This window comes from Dipteris shenzhenensis, chromosome 32 (assembly GCF_047967505.1).
Source record: "Dipteris shenzhenensis isolate YYH24624 ecotype China chromosome 32, Dip_SZ_1.0, whole genome shotgun sequence".
Taxonomy (NCBI): domain Eukaryota; kingdom Viridiplantae; phylum Streptophyta; class Polypodiopsida; order Gleicheniales; family Dipteridaceae; genus Dipteris; species Dipteris shenzhenensis.
The window spans coordinates 26,004,603-26,020,313 of NC_141627.1; positions in this window are offsets into that span (position 1 = coordinate 26,004,603).

Here is a 15,711-nt window from a genome sequence, read left to right on the forward strand (position 1 = left end):
GCTCTTGCGGAAAAAGAGCTTATGCGAATGAGAGAAGGGGGGAATAGAGAATGGGGAATGAGAGAAGCATAAGCATAAGAGAATAAGAGGGAAAGGAAATAGAGAATAAGGGGGAAAGGAAAGAGAGAAGGGAAAAGAGAGAGGGGGAAAGAGAGAAGGGGGAAAGAGAGAATAAGAGAAGAGGGAAAAAAGAGAAGGGGGAAAAATGAGAAAAAGAGAAGGGGGAAGAGAGGGTTCCTACGCCCATCACTGCAGCTAGCGCTTAAGGCGCTAGCTGCAGGCCAATGCAAATAACAAAAAGCTTAAATGGAAAGAAGAGGAAGCACTTACCTGTAAAAGTATGTCGCGCTCGGTGTAGTGGACTGGGTCCACAAAAGAGAGAGTATGTCCCGCTCGGTGTAGTGGACTGGCCCTACAAAAGAGAGAAAACAACCCATTTTTTCAAATAAGATGTTAGTAGAAAGAGGAGATCACAAAAGCAACTTCTTGAAAGGAGACAAGGAAAGAGAAGATTGAGGAGACAAGGAAAGGAGGAGATTGAGGAGAAGAGAAGGAAGAGAAGGAAGAGAAAAACAGGAAGAAGAGGTGAGTTTCTTTCTTTCTTTCTTGAAATTTCGGTTTTTGTTTGAATCCTTTCTAATCAAGCATGAAAACTAGTTTAAAACTTTAGCAATACAAGTAGAAACACTCACAAAACCAAAGCTAACAAACAAACAACCTACATTGTTGAAAGAAACTCACCTTTTGAAGAACTTTCTTTCTGGAAACCAAAGAGGGAAAAAGGAGAGAGAGGGTGCACAAGAGGTAGGAGAAGGGTGAGGAGTGGGAAATAGGGTAGGAGGTTGCTTGGAATAGATGGGAGGTCAGTGAAAATAGGTGGGAGGAGATTTTGGGGAGCTTACTTGAGAGATTAGGAAAGCTTTGAGCAAAACGCCGCGGGTTTCGGCGTTTCGGGTTTTAACCCACAGCGTCGCTATGTAGCGACGCTTATTCGTCGCTATATAGCGACGTTTTTAATTTAAAGCGTCGCTATATAGCGACGTTTTAAATTAAAAACGTCGCTATATAGCGACGTAACAGAGCATCGCTATATAGCGACACTTACTGTTTATTTTTTGGTGTGGCCTCTTGTGAAGCTCAAACATGCTATGCCTATAATTGTCAATATCTCCTCTTACTACATAGCCTTACTATATAGGATTTTTTGTTTCAATCCTTACTATATAGTGATGTCATTCTTTTTATATAGCCTCAAGAGAAGCTCAAATTAAACATGCTATGCTCATAATTGTGTACATCTCCTCTTCATGCTTATGTTTTGGTTTTATAAGTGTAGATGGAAGGGACGAGTGGAAGCTCATCCGATGATGCGCCAACGCCCGGGAGCACGAAGTGGCTTACGAAGAGGTTATATTGTCATTGCACTCATTGCAAGCGAGAAGTACGACATCAACGTTGTATTATCATGCGCCACTTGCGGATGTATGGGGAGGAGCCGGAACCAGTACCCCCCGTTGGTGTTGCACATGTTGATGGATCATCGGTAAGTCAAAGCTATTTAAGTTCGCAATCTTATTGTATACCCGGAATTAGAAGATCTTCTATTTACACGAATGAGCTTATGACAGGATGACGAGGGTGACGAGGGTACACATATACCTTCTCACTTTCAACAAGACTATAGTCTCCCGGATGACGACGAGGGTATGGTCGACATGATGGATTCCATTTTTAGGGGCACTACATCCCACGTACACGTGATGTCAGAGTCTGAGGTGAAAATGCGAGAGTTGCAATCAACACAATTGTACGAGGGTGCCAGGATGTCTAAACTACGTGCTTGTCTCTCAATCTTGAATCTACAAGTACAGTATGGGTGGTCGGATACAAGTGTCTTGGCCTTAATGAGGTTAGCCCTTGCATTAATTTGATTGACTCATTATTTGGATATTGTTTGTTTTGAGAATCATCATTTGGATAGTGTCTTTGTCATAGGTTGCTCCAAAAGATGTTGCCTGCACCAAATACCGTGCCCGCATCAAGAGATGAAGAGAAAAAGATGCTAACAATGGTGGGTATGGATTATGATACCATCCATGCTTGCCGTAATGATTGTATTCTCTTTCGTCGTGAGCATGGAGATTTGGCTAGTTGTCCAAAGTGTGGGGAACAACGATATAGAGATGACTTGCAGGGTGAGAGGATACCGGTAAAGGTCTTAAGACACTTTCCCATCATTGCAAGAATACAACACATGTTTTCGATGCAAATCCATAGCGGAGTTGATGACATGGCATGCATCTCATCGGTCCACTGATCACACATTGAGGATTCCCGCAGATTGTGCGGCTTGGAAGCACATAGATAATCAGTGGCCGGACTTTGCGAGAGAGCCACACAACTTACATCTTGGGCTAGCCATGGACGGCGTGAATCCTTTCGGGTTACGCTCGACATCTTGGTCGACATGGCCCATAGTCGTGGTGAATTACAATATCCCACCATGGCTAACAATAAAAAAGGGACACCTCATGCTTGCACTACTTGTGCCAGGAAAGTACAAGGCAAAAAACATGGACGTGTACATGGCACCTTTGATAGAGGAGTTACAGATATTATGGAGAGGAGTGCAGGTCTTTGATATTTCCAGAGCTCCTAGGCATACCAATGATATTTTAGTCAGGGGTATCTTGATGTGGACCATGCATGACTACCCAGGATATGGAGAGTGCGCAGGTACGTGGTTATGTCTTTACATGTACAATGAGGGATTATGCTTTTTTTACTCTCTTTTGCACGCATGTCTTGTACTAACATATTCATGCACGCGTGCAGGGCTTGTTACAAGTGGGTACCATGCTTGTCCTGTTTGTGGACCCGCTCTGAAATCGCTTGCACGCTACTCCAAACACATGAGGCAAAATGTTTATGAAGGTCATGCTCGATACCTTCCGCTCGACCATCTCGCACGTGGAGGTCAGCTTGATCCACCACCATCATATTTGAAAGCAAGTGATTGGATTCAAGCTTGGAGGGAGAATGGAGAGGAACCTCCTCCTAGTATGAAGAGGCTATCGATCTTTCACGAGCTTCCTTATTGGGGTCAGTTACAAATCAATCATCTCTTGGATCCCATGCATATCTTTAAGAATGTGGGGGCTACCATTTGGGCACACTTGGTTGGTTCCAAGGACTCGAGAGGAGTGCGAGAAGACTTGCGTGCTATGAATAGGATGTCTCGTTTGTGGCCCCAAGTGCATGCTTCAGGAAAAGTTGTCCTCCCGAAAGCAACGTGGATCCTCTCTACGAGGGAGGAGGCAGCGATCAAGGCAGACATTGCCTCTTTTCAAACACCGACAGGGTACATGCGTTGCTTGAAAGGAGCATTTTCAAAGGACAATAAGCTTAGTGGCCTCAAGTCCCATGATTGGCACAAGGTCTTACAGGTATTCTAAGTAGAATTAGTGTACCGATAATAGTGATGCATTAGCGTAATTATTATTATGTTATATTGTTGACATGATTTCATTGTTGCTTTGATAGTTCATCCTTCCAATTACAATAAAAGGGTGCTTACAAGAAGATGTTAAAAATGCTATATTCAAGATCTGTGGTATTGTGAGGTATGCTTACTATCAATTCGCATTATGTATTTTCTTCATGGACATGTGAAATAGGTGGATATCTCAAATATCTTACATATGCATGGACATGTGAAATAGGTGGATATCTCAAAAAGAGATCTCTATATCGAGCATCGAGAAGGCTAGGGTGGAATCCATCGAAGCCGTATGCTTGCTTGAGAAGCACTTTCCCTCAAGCATTATGACAACTCAAGTCCACTTGCTTGTGCACATAGTTGATGAGGTGGCTATAGCAGGTACCGTTCATAATCGATGGATGTTTTTTCTCGAGCGGTTTATGAAAACTTTAAAGGGGTTTGTAAGACAAAGAGCAAGACCAGAAGCAAGCATGGCAGAGGGATGGCTTGTGCAAGAGTCATTAGTATATATCACAGAGTTTCTTGCATCCACGGATCCTGATATGCCGCAAGCTTGGCACAACAAGGATGATGATCGCATCATTAGCGAGGTCCCCCAAGGAAAAGGGATTGAAAGAAAGATGAGCGAAGAGCAAATGGAAAAATTCAATAAGTTTTGTATCCTCAATAGCCCTGAGATGCAGAAGTGGATTGAGAGATATGAAGTGGCCAAAGCAGAAAGAATAAATGCAAGGACGAGATTCAGAGTAATGTACAGGCGATCACAACCATATCCACGAGATCTGGCTCTTCTCCCTACTCACATGTCACTTGATTGGCTATAACTAGCTATACGTAAAGCCGAACGTGATGGAGAGACAATAAATGAGCGCGAGCAGGAGTTATCATCTGGATGTATGGTGCATGTAAGTTTCTTATCTCTTGATGTAATTAAGTAATTATTTGTGGCAATATATGCTATAAAATAGGTGCATCTTCATTGTTTTAATGATGCTCTTTTACAGTACAAAAAGTACAGTGCATTATGGTCATATGGACGACATTTTCGCGTAGAACGCATCGATTCAAAGAGAGTCACGTATGATTGTGGAGTCATGGCTAACTTCACACAAGATAGCCGAGCAAGTGCTTCAGATACCAATCTTCTCTCCTCACAGTTGGATTATTGTGGAACCATACACGACATCTATGAAATTGATTTCAGACGATTTACTATTTTCATTCTTGATTTAAAATGGTTTAGAACTACTTACAACGGTCCCCATGCAACTGTGAGAAAAGATGGTAGCGGTCTCTTTGCAATAGACTCCACCAAACATTGGACCGATGAAAGTGATACTTTTGTTCTTCCCAAGCACTGTGAGCAGGTGCATACTAGTGATTTAATTAGTCGAAGCTTTCGTTTTTTAAGTCCATTGATATATATATAATTGACGACATTTGGCACGTGATTTTTCATCTTCAATATAGGTGGTTTTTCATCCGGATCGTTTTGATCCAAGATGGTGGTACATGATCCAAGTTGCACCACGAAGTAAGCAGATTTTTGAAGATCGAGATGTGGATATGGAGATGCCACTACCAATGCCGGATCCAATTGATGAATCTAGCGAAGAAGATGTAGATCACCATATGAGGCAAGAGGAAGATGCGCATAATGACATCGCACGGGAGGAGGATGGAGATCACGATATTGACGAGGAAGACAACAATCGTCAAGATCAATCACCACACTTAAGCTTAATCGAAGAAGATGATCAAATACTTTTAGGTGAACGTACGATGCTAGAGTACGATGATGATATAGGAGATCAACTCGGTATAGAGTTGGAGATAGACTTGCTTGGCGCCTTAGACTTGGCTCAAGATGAAACAGTTGATGTAAATGCTCTTATTTAATTTGATTTTTCTCATCTCAAACTTGGACATGAATATATGAGCTTCAAAGGCTTGATGTACATGCTCTCATTTTTTAATTCTCTATGAGCTCAAACATGTATGAAAATTTAAAAAATTTTGTCATTGGAAGAAAATAAATTTTAAGGCTTTAAAAAAAAAAAAACCTCTCTGTAAAACGTCGCTATAATATAGTGTCTCAGTGTCGCTATATAGCGACCTTTAAAAGTCGCTATATAGCGACTTTTACTAACGTCGCTATATAGCGACTCTTAGTAAAAGTCGCTATATAGCGACGATTTACGACACCCGATTTTTATACCGACGATTAACGCTAAGCGGGCGCTAATCGTCGGTACGTAAACGTCGCAATAGGATGCGTGTGTAGTAGTGCTTGAGATAGTGCAAAGTTCTTGATTGATATTACTTCAAATGAACCTCCCTTTTATAGGTGAGGGTACTTACATCCATTTGCTTGCTCACATGTGGGATATCTCCTTCATGCCATGTGGCAGCTTGCCCTTTGCTCATACCTTTGCTCTACATGTGCTCATGGCACCACAACTCTCAACACCTCCCCTTGGTGCCATAATCCTTTGGCTACTGCAAGGTGGTCAGATGTGAGTTACAATCCATCACCTCCCCTTAGTGCATACATTGCTACTTAAGGTGGTCAAGTGTGGTTTTTACATGTCAATACTTCCCCTGGGTGCTTTCATAACTACTCTCAAGTGGTCAGGCTTCATTTACAAAACATAGGCAAGGTTGGCAAGGTTTTTTCTTTTCAATACATTCCATTGATGTCACCTTTTGGCTCATGGCTTGATGACGATGTTGTTGCCTTCTTCACTTGGTGTAGCTTCATGCATGATGCTTTATTCTTCCATGTGCCTTGATGCTTTATGTGTGGATGCCATGTTTCAGGCTATGGTCATCTCATACACTTGTGCTTTTGGCTTGCTTTTTACATCGATGTTTGCATTCATGCTTTGCTTTTCCAATTGTTGCAAAGGTCTTACCAATTGATTTCTTTCAATATTGGCAGTGTCTAATTGCATACAATGATTCTGATTTGACAGACGCGTAGAGCTCAAAAAGATGATCACTTTTCCTTTTTGGAGCGTGTCCAAATTCTTTTTGGATTGAGAGTTATGGCTTGTCGAAGGTTCTGTGAAGAAGAGGGCCTTTGATGATGTGGCACAGGGATTCACATGCTAAATTCCATACTATGCTTAGCAAGGGCCTCTGTGCTTAGGTGGCCATGTGCCATGTGGCAATCTTTAAACCCAAATAGGTTAACCCATGGTTACATTGACTTTACCATGGTCCACCTAAACTGAACCTAACTATAAACTTAACCACAGTTGAACACACCCAACCTTATCTACCACGTGGCCTTCTTTAAATGAACCTTGGAGATTTGAAGGTTTGTTGTGCAAGGAAGGTCAACGACGGACGAGCGGCTTCAACGGAGGGACTTGAGTGTGAAGCTATGGTGAAGATGCAGTCCGTCGGCTAGCCTGAGGAGAGGGAGTTGTGTCGCTTGCAAGGAGCCGGTAGAGCGATAGAGGCGACTACTGGAGAAGTTGAGTCGTAGTTTCGTCTATGGCATAGCTTCATCTATTGCGCAACTTGATTGGAGCAGGCGGTGATGTGGCATGGCTTCCGGTCGCTGTAGGGTCCTCGTTCAGGTGGAGGTCATCTTCTTAGGCTTGTTTGTAGGAGCTTTGAAGGTTGGAGTCAGTGAGCGCAGCGACGATTGTTGTGAGCGCTACTACCTTGATGACCTCGAAGACATCGTGTCTGGAGTATACGATGTCCGCGCACCACCCCACCTGGGGCCATAGAATGATCAGGTCAATCGCCTTGCGGCTCGCTGCAGGGAGCTTCTGGAGGTGCTAGAAGTCAACTATGGCAGAGCTATTGCAGAAACTAGGAGATTGCACTGGAGGTCAAAGCTTTGGGCTGTTGTTTCTTGAGGCTTGGAGATGTCATTGTAGATGCAGCTATCGTCACACCATTGTGGAAGCCGCCTTAAGGTCACGGGAGATGCAGCTGGCTACTGCATTGGAGCTAGTTTGCAGATACGAGGGAGCCGAGCTCAGTGAGGTTAGTGTTGAGAGAGTTGATGGAGGTAGCCTTAGTTGAGTTGAAGGTCTCCTTTGCTGAAGGTAAGGCCGATTGGGAGGCGTGCTGTGAGATCGCTACTGTCGGCTATCGAGGCTTGGCTCTACCATGGAGTTGATGGATTTAGTGGTTGATAGCAAGGTTGAAAGCTCTCAATGATATTTCTTTCTTTCATTAGAAGAAATCTCTCTCACATGAATCCTCACAAAGAAAATACTCAAGGGACTCTCTTGCTCTCACAGAATAAGGAACACTCAAGCTCACAATGAATCTCTCATGAAATGGATGGACGGAAAATTTCTCTCTCAAGGGATGGAAATTTGTTCTCAATCTAAAACTAAAACTAACCTAGGAGAAAAAACATGAGCTCCTAAGACATGCCTACAACTAATATAGGAATGGAAGCAATCCTAGTGAACTACTAATGAGCTCAACTAGGAGAGCTAAACCTATGCTCTGATACCATGACAAAACATGTGTGCCTCAGGATCTATGAAGCACTCCAAGGTGGATGGAACCTGTGTGGAAACATGATGAAGAGAGTGCTCATGACATGTATCTCAAGTCAATTAGGTTCCAAGATAGATTAGCTTGGACTCATAAAAAGAATCTTGAGATAGTGCAAAGTGCTTGATTGATATTACTTCAAATGAACCTCCCTTTTATAGGTGAGGGTACTTACATCCATTTGCTTGCTCACATGTGGGATATCTCCTTCATGCCATGTGGCAGCTTGCCCTTTGCTCATACCTTTGCTCTACATGTGCTCATGGCACCACAACTCTCAACATAACGATGTTAATAACGACGTTTGCGCCTGTTTTAAAAAAAATTTAGTGTAAAAAATGTCGGTATTTTCGTCAGAAAGGACCTATGCCTTGTAGTGTACAACTGACTATATAGTAAGGATGATACTATAAAAGACATAATGGTTTGTGTATCTACGTCTTCTTGGATCGTGAGTACATAGTCCAAGAAGAGTATAATTATATATTAGAAGAAGTGGAAGATGAGGTCCCGAGTGACCCGTCTAGTGGTGAAGAGGAGGAAAGCACCTCGGATAGTAATGATGAGTAGTAGACCTCCTCTCTTTTGGCATTTTTGGAGAATGTCTCTTTCGGAGACATATTTTGTTTAACAATACTACTTTTGCGAGAATTTTTGTATATGAAAACTCTTTTGGATATAAGTTTTATACCTGGACACTCTTTTAGACCCAAATTTTGTATATAAATACTCTTTTGGATACATGTGATAATATATGATGGAGTCTTAAGTAAATAATTATCTTTTCATAGTTTTAGTAAATTGAATTTGGGTGAAATCAAGGTAATGTGGAATGCTTTTTCCATGATATAGTATGAAAATATAGCAAAATACATATTACTTAGATGAAGAAAAAACAAAAATCATTGTTATATTTTCAATAAAATATAGAGAATTTGTTGCATGATTACGTGCACCACTACTAAGTAACTGAAAGACTGACGAGATGTTTTGGGTAGTTCTTAGATTCCAACAACAAAATTATGTTCCCTCCTGATCGTGTTGTCAACCATTCTTGCAAGCTAAAGAGCTTCATATTTGTAGTCTGTACTGTTGCACTATCATCTAGCTTGTGACTTCAGTTTCCCCACAGTGAGGACTCAAACATTTTCTTCCCTCTTCCTTCTCTTCTTTTTCCCTCTCTTCCTTCTCTTGCTTTTCCCTTTCTTGTCCCCTCTCTTTCATCCTCTTTTCTCTCTTTTCATAAGCATTTGCATTTGTGTATGCTTATGCTTATGCATGAGAATATTCTCATATGCATATGCTCATGCATGAGGATATGCTCATATGCTCATGCATAAGCATATGCATATGCTCTCTCTTTTTCCCCTCTTTTTTTTCCTCTCTTCTTTTCCCCTGCCTCTTCTTAGGCTTCTCTTTTCCCTCTTCCTTATCTTCTTTTTCCCTCTCTTTTCCCCTCTCTCACTTCCTCTTTTCTCTCTTTTCATATGCATATGCATTTGCATATGCTTATGCTTATGCATGATCATATGCTCATATGCTTATGCTCATGCATGAGCATATGCTCATATGCTCATGCATAAGCATATGCATATGGTCTCTCTCTTTTTTTCCTCTTTTTTTCCCTCTTTTTTCTTCTTTTCCCCTCTGTTCTCCTTCTCTTTTCCCCTCTTCCTTCTCTTCTTTCTCCCTCTTTTCACCTCTCTCACTTCCTCTTTTCTATCGTTTCATATGCATATGAATTTGCGTATGCTTATGCTCATATGCTTATGCTGATGCTTATGCATGAGCATATGCTCATATGTTTATGCTCATGCATGAGCATATGCTTTCTCTCTTTTTCCACTCTTTTCTCCTTCTCTTTTTCCCTCTTCCTTCTCTTCTTTTTCCCTCTCTTTTCCCCTCGCTTTCATCCTCTTTTCTCTCTTTTCATAAGCATATGCTAAAGTAGATGCTTATGCTTTTTCCCCTCTTTTTTTTCCTCTCTTTTCTTCTTTTTACCTCTCTCTTCTCTTTCTCTTTTCCCCTCTTCCTTCTCTTCTTTTTCTTCTCTTTTCCCCTCTCTCCCTTCGTCTTTTCTCTCTTTCCATAAGCATATGCATTTGCGTATGCTTATGCTTATGCATGAGCATATGCTCATATGCTTATGATCATGCATGAGTATATGCTCATATGCTCATGCATAAGCATATGCATATGCTCTCTCTCTTTTTCCCCTCTTTTTTTCCCTCTTTTCTTATTTTTCCCTCTCTCTTCTCCTTCTATTTTGCTCTCTTCCTTCTCTTCTTTTTCCCTCTCTTTTCCCCTCTCTTACTTCCTCTTTTCTCTCTTTTCATAAGCATATTCATTTGCGTATGATTATGCTCATATGGTTATGCTTATCCATGAGCATATGCTCATATGATTATGCTCATGCATGAGCATATGCTAAAGTAGATGCTAAATTCGATGCTTATGCTTATGCATGAGCATATGCTCATATGCTCATGCATAAGCATAAGTATATTCTTTCTCTCTTTTTCCCCTCTCTTTTTTCCTCTCTTTTCTTCTTTTCCCCTTTTTTTTTCCACTCTTTTCTTATTTTCCCCTCTCTTTTGGCCTTCTCTTTTCCCTCGTCCTTCTCTTCTTTTTCCCTCTTTTCTTATTTTCCCCTTTTCTCCTTCCTTTTCTTCTTTCCCCTCTCTCTTCTCCTTCTCTTTTTTCCTCTTCCTTCTCTTCTTTTTCCCTCTCTTTTCCCCTCTCTCACTTCCTCATTTCTCTCTTTTTATAAGCATATGCATATGGATGAGCATATGCTCATATGCTTATGCTCATGCATGAGCATATGCTCATATGCTCTTGCACAAGCATAAGCATATGCTTTCTCTCTTTTTCCACTCTTTTCTCCTTCTCTTTTCCCCTCTTTCTTCTCTTCTTATTGCCTTTATTTTCCCCTCTCTTTCATCCTTTTTTCTCTCTTTTCATTGAGCATATGCTAGAGTAGATGCTTATGCTTATGCATGAGCATATGCTCATATGCTCATGAATAACCATAAGCATATGCTTTCTCTCTTTTCCCCCTCTTTTTTCCTCTCTTTTCTTCTTTTCCCCTCTCTTAGGCATATTTGGTTCTTTTTGCTTTTGCTCCTTAGCCATATTTGGTTCTTTTTTTTGTCAAACAGATTCTAAATGAACAACCATGCCCTCACCCACAGCTATCCTCCCAAAAACCCAATCCCGGTTCCCCACGTTGGGGTGATTTGGGACATCTCTTCTTTGCTAGCTCATGTGAAAGAGAAGATTATGCATGATAGTGACTAGGTGAAGTACAATGTCTATCATTTGGTCCAAAAGAGTTTCAAATCCTAAGATATCGAGGAAAAGAGGTTAATGGTAAAGTCATAATGGCCGCCCTCAAGTTTGATACAAACTTTATCTTTGCTTAGTATTTATATATTGATTAAATCTAATGAGCTAATGTTTGGTTATTTTCTTTATCTTGGCTTAGTATTTATATATTGATTAAATCTAATGAGCTAATGTTTGGTTATTTTTTGATGAAGTATAATGATATCTTGGTTTCTTGTAAATTTTGCAAAGTGTGTACATATCGTAGATTCCCTTCTTTCTACATGGCTCACCAATGCTAAAAAGTCACTAGAAGATATCTGCACTTGGTTGCAAAGTCTCAATATGGGCAATGTACGAGTTATCATTTTTCCATATAATGAGACGTAAGTGACACAACAACCTCATATTTACTTTTGCGAGATGTAAGATGGAGTCAAATAATAAAGATTCTTAATTGGTCATGCAGAAAACATTGGAGTTTGGTAGCTTTGGACCTACAAGCCAATAAATGCTATTTTGCTAATTCAATGCCAAGATATCATGGCAATGTATTAGCATAAGTATATAACTTTCATGGTGCACTTACTCTTAATGCATTGTAACTTTCATGGTATGCATCTTTTGCGATGCACTTATTCATTCCCTTGTATGTTATGATGAATAGGTCCACATCAAGGTTAATAAGTGCAATTGAACAAGTCACAAACTATCATGGTGACTTGCAAGAAGCAATGGACTTACAATTATGCAAGGTTCTAGAGCAAAATGATCCATACAGCAGTGGGTGGAGAGTGTGATACAACTACAAGTTGCTCCTCGATGAAATATTTGATGTGAAGGTCTCACAATCCTGAATGTCTACATATTCTGATGTAGAACTATATACATTTGTGGCTCATATTGTTCGATTCATAATTGCTCAATCTCCAATTAAAATAATTGAGACACCTAAGTCTGCATCAAAGACCCTCAAGGAAGTAGAGACTCAATATACTCCCAATCCATCACAGCCTTTGAAGGAGTCTACTCCCAAAGCATCAAAATTGACTCGAGCCGCCATAAAAGTTGAGATTCAACATACCCTCAAGGAGTATAAACCCAAAGCATTAGAAGGGAGTCCACTTGCGGAAGTAGAGACTCAATATACAGCCAAAGAATCATACCATTTTGGGGATTCTACGCCCAAAGCATCCTAGGAAAGTCCACAAGTAAAAGTAGAGACTCATTCTATGATGCGGGCATCACACCCTCCCGAGGAGTCTATGCCCAAGGAATCACCATCTACCCCACACTCAAAAGTAGAGATTCAATATATGCCTGGGGAATCACAACCTCCACTGGACTCTTTGTCTAAACCATCACAACGGAGTCCACACTTGGAAGTAGACAAATTCTATGCACGAAGGAAGAGTCCATATACACCTAAAGCATCAAAGCCTCAAGAGATAGAGTCTACTTCCAAAGCATCACAACGGAGTCCACAAGAAGCATCAAAATCCACCTCATTGTGAAGCTTTACGATGGGGTTTAGCATGTATATGAGTTATTTTTTGAAGTAGAAAAACTTTATTGGCAAGTGATGCATGTAAAAGTGCAAAGTTGCAAAACTTTTTATTTTTGATTTTGTTGCTCAAAATGTTATTTTAATTTATTGTATTAAATGTAAATACATAATTGGCATTCATCATGTATACATATTAAATATGTGACTTGTTTTCCTTCTCTCACAATGTTATTTTGGTTGATTTTGCAACTAAAAACAATAAGATAACTCAAATCATACTATAGGGTCAAAGTTTATAACATTATAGAGTCATAAGAGCCACATTGCATGAGAATTGCTACTAAAAAATAAATTATATTAGCAATTCTAATATGATCTACTCACCCCTACCAAACTTGTTGCAGAGAATACAAAATAAGATTATAGGCCACACAGGCCGAGATCACACTAGAAGATCTCATTATTAGTATCTCTTATCTCCAATCTTCCACGAACTCCACGTCCATATCCTCAACATAATTAAAATGAAGGAAGAAATTCAAGCAGTCAAAGATTGTTTCTTTATAATCTCTTTGGGAGGCCCTTATTGTTCTTTCAACATTTGCATCAAATCGGCCATACCGAGTGCTTCGATAATGTAGGTTGCTTAAGAAGTCCAAGAGATCTTGTTATGCTTTTATAATACATTGTAAAATTCTTTCGCTCTAGTTTACTTTCTTCTGAGTCTCCTCCCTCTCTGTCTGCCTCTGTGCATTGAATTCCTCTCTCTCCATCCGTGTCAGTGGAGAGCCTTGTCGAATTCTTACATCTCTCCTTGCTCCTGGTCAGCAATCCATTCTTTGAGAATGTCAATTCCAAACTCCACATCTCCAACAATGCCAAGGACATCCATGGTGGGTGGAGAGATGATAAATTAAGGGTGATGAATGAAGAATGTGCTTGTAGAAGGACTAGGATGGATGAAAGAAGGGAGTCTGATAATTATATTATTCTTGTGTTGAATCACTTTATTTCATAGATTTAAACCAATTCAAAATCTATCATCTCATGTGTCTCTCACATTTACGGTCTTTCATTCTTTACTTCACTCAATGGACAACTCACCTCTCTAAATTTATTAAATCGGTTTTACTTTTTTTGAAGTCTAACTTATTATATAAATAAATATCTCATGATGAGAATCTAATAATTATATCATTCTTGTGTTCCATCACTTTATTTTATAGATTTCAATGTACTCAAAATCTATCGTCTCGCATTACGGTCTTACATCTACAAGTCTAACTTATTACATAAAATAAATATCTCATAATGAGATTCTAATCATTAAATCATTCTTGTGTTCCATCACTTTATTTTATAGATTTCAATGTACTCAAAATCTATTGTCTCACATGTCTCGCATTACGGTCTTGCATTTGTTACTTCACACAATCTAGTCATCTCAGCCTCTCCCAATTCTTTATTCTAAATCTTCCATCTCACATTATGATTCTGCAGTTCTATAAATCCCTCTCTAGTCGTTCGCCTTCTACATCTCGCGCGCAGCAAACACTTCTTCCACTTTGCTCCCATTACCTTACTCCTCTCCTCAAGCTTACTCCTTCCATCTTGCTCACAGCCTTACCTCCTCTCCTCAAGCTTACTCCTTCCATCTTGCCTTACCTCCTCTCGTTACCTTCCTCGCTCTGGTTTCCTTCCTCCTCTTGTTTCCATGGATCTTTTTGAAGTCATCGATTGTGTCAAGCAAGCCATTAGCACTAGCAAAGAATGGATTACCGAGAACCAGGGGAATGGGAGGAGAGAAAGAGAAATCCACCTCCATTAACCCAGTACGAGAAGGATGAGTTTGCTTGTCTGAAGGGCTTAAAGAAGGAGGAGAAAGGAAAAATAAGTATGGCTACTAGAGAAATAGATAAATTGCATTCATATAGGAGAGAGCTAACAGCCTTTCAAAGTGAGATATGTTTGCATGTGGCTCGTTATGGAAGATTTCCACCCCAGGAAGCGCAAGCCATTCGGAATAAACAAAGTGCTATATAGGAGAAAATTCATAACTCCTTACTTCTCTTCTATAGTTTTAACTACATCGATGATGATGAGATGAACTCAACCCTTGAATGGGTTGAATGCAAGATTTCAAGAGAAAGTAGATTTGCCTTCCAATGAGAGGCTTATTGTAACTTTTAGTGTTTGTCAACATCTTTATAAATATTGTGAGAGTTTGCTACGTCCAGTTGTAAATTTTGAAGGTGTTTTCTAAACACCATTATAAATATTAAGAGAGTTTACAATTACTGAATCTTATTTTTTGGTGTAACTTATCTAAGGCTTATTATAACTTTTGGTGTTTGTCAACACCTTTATAAATATTGTGAGTTTCTTTAATACTATAACTTTTGAAGGTGTTTGTTAACACCATTATAAATATTAAGAGAGTTTACAAGTGCTGAATCTTATTTTTTTGGTGTAACAACTTATCTAGGCTGCGTTAAATTTTATAATTTAAGTTTCATATCCTTTTAAAATATCAAAAAAATTGCTTGTTTTTATGTTCTTATCTGTTGTTTTAAAGATTGGGTTTTTTCTTAAATTTTATCCGAAAACTAGTCCAAAGTATATGTAAAAATGAATTTGTGCATTGACAAGTCCAGAATCAATGAAATAATGTTATAATAAGTCTGGTCGATGTCAAAACTATGAATTAGTAGCATTTACACCGACGGCTCATCTTGAGCCAAGTATTGCATGCCAAATATGTCTATCTCAAGGTTTACATACAATTTTTCACCTACATCATCATCCCCTATTGTATGTCTACCTAAGACTTGATCCTCTAGTTCAT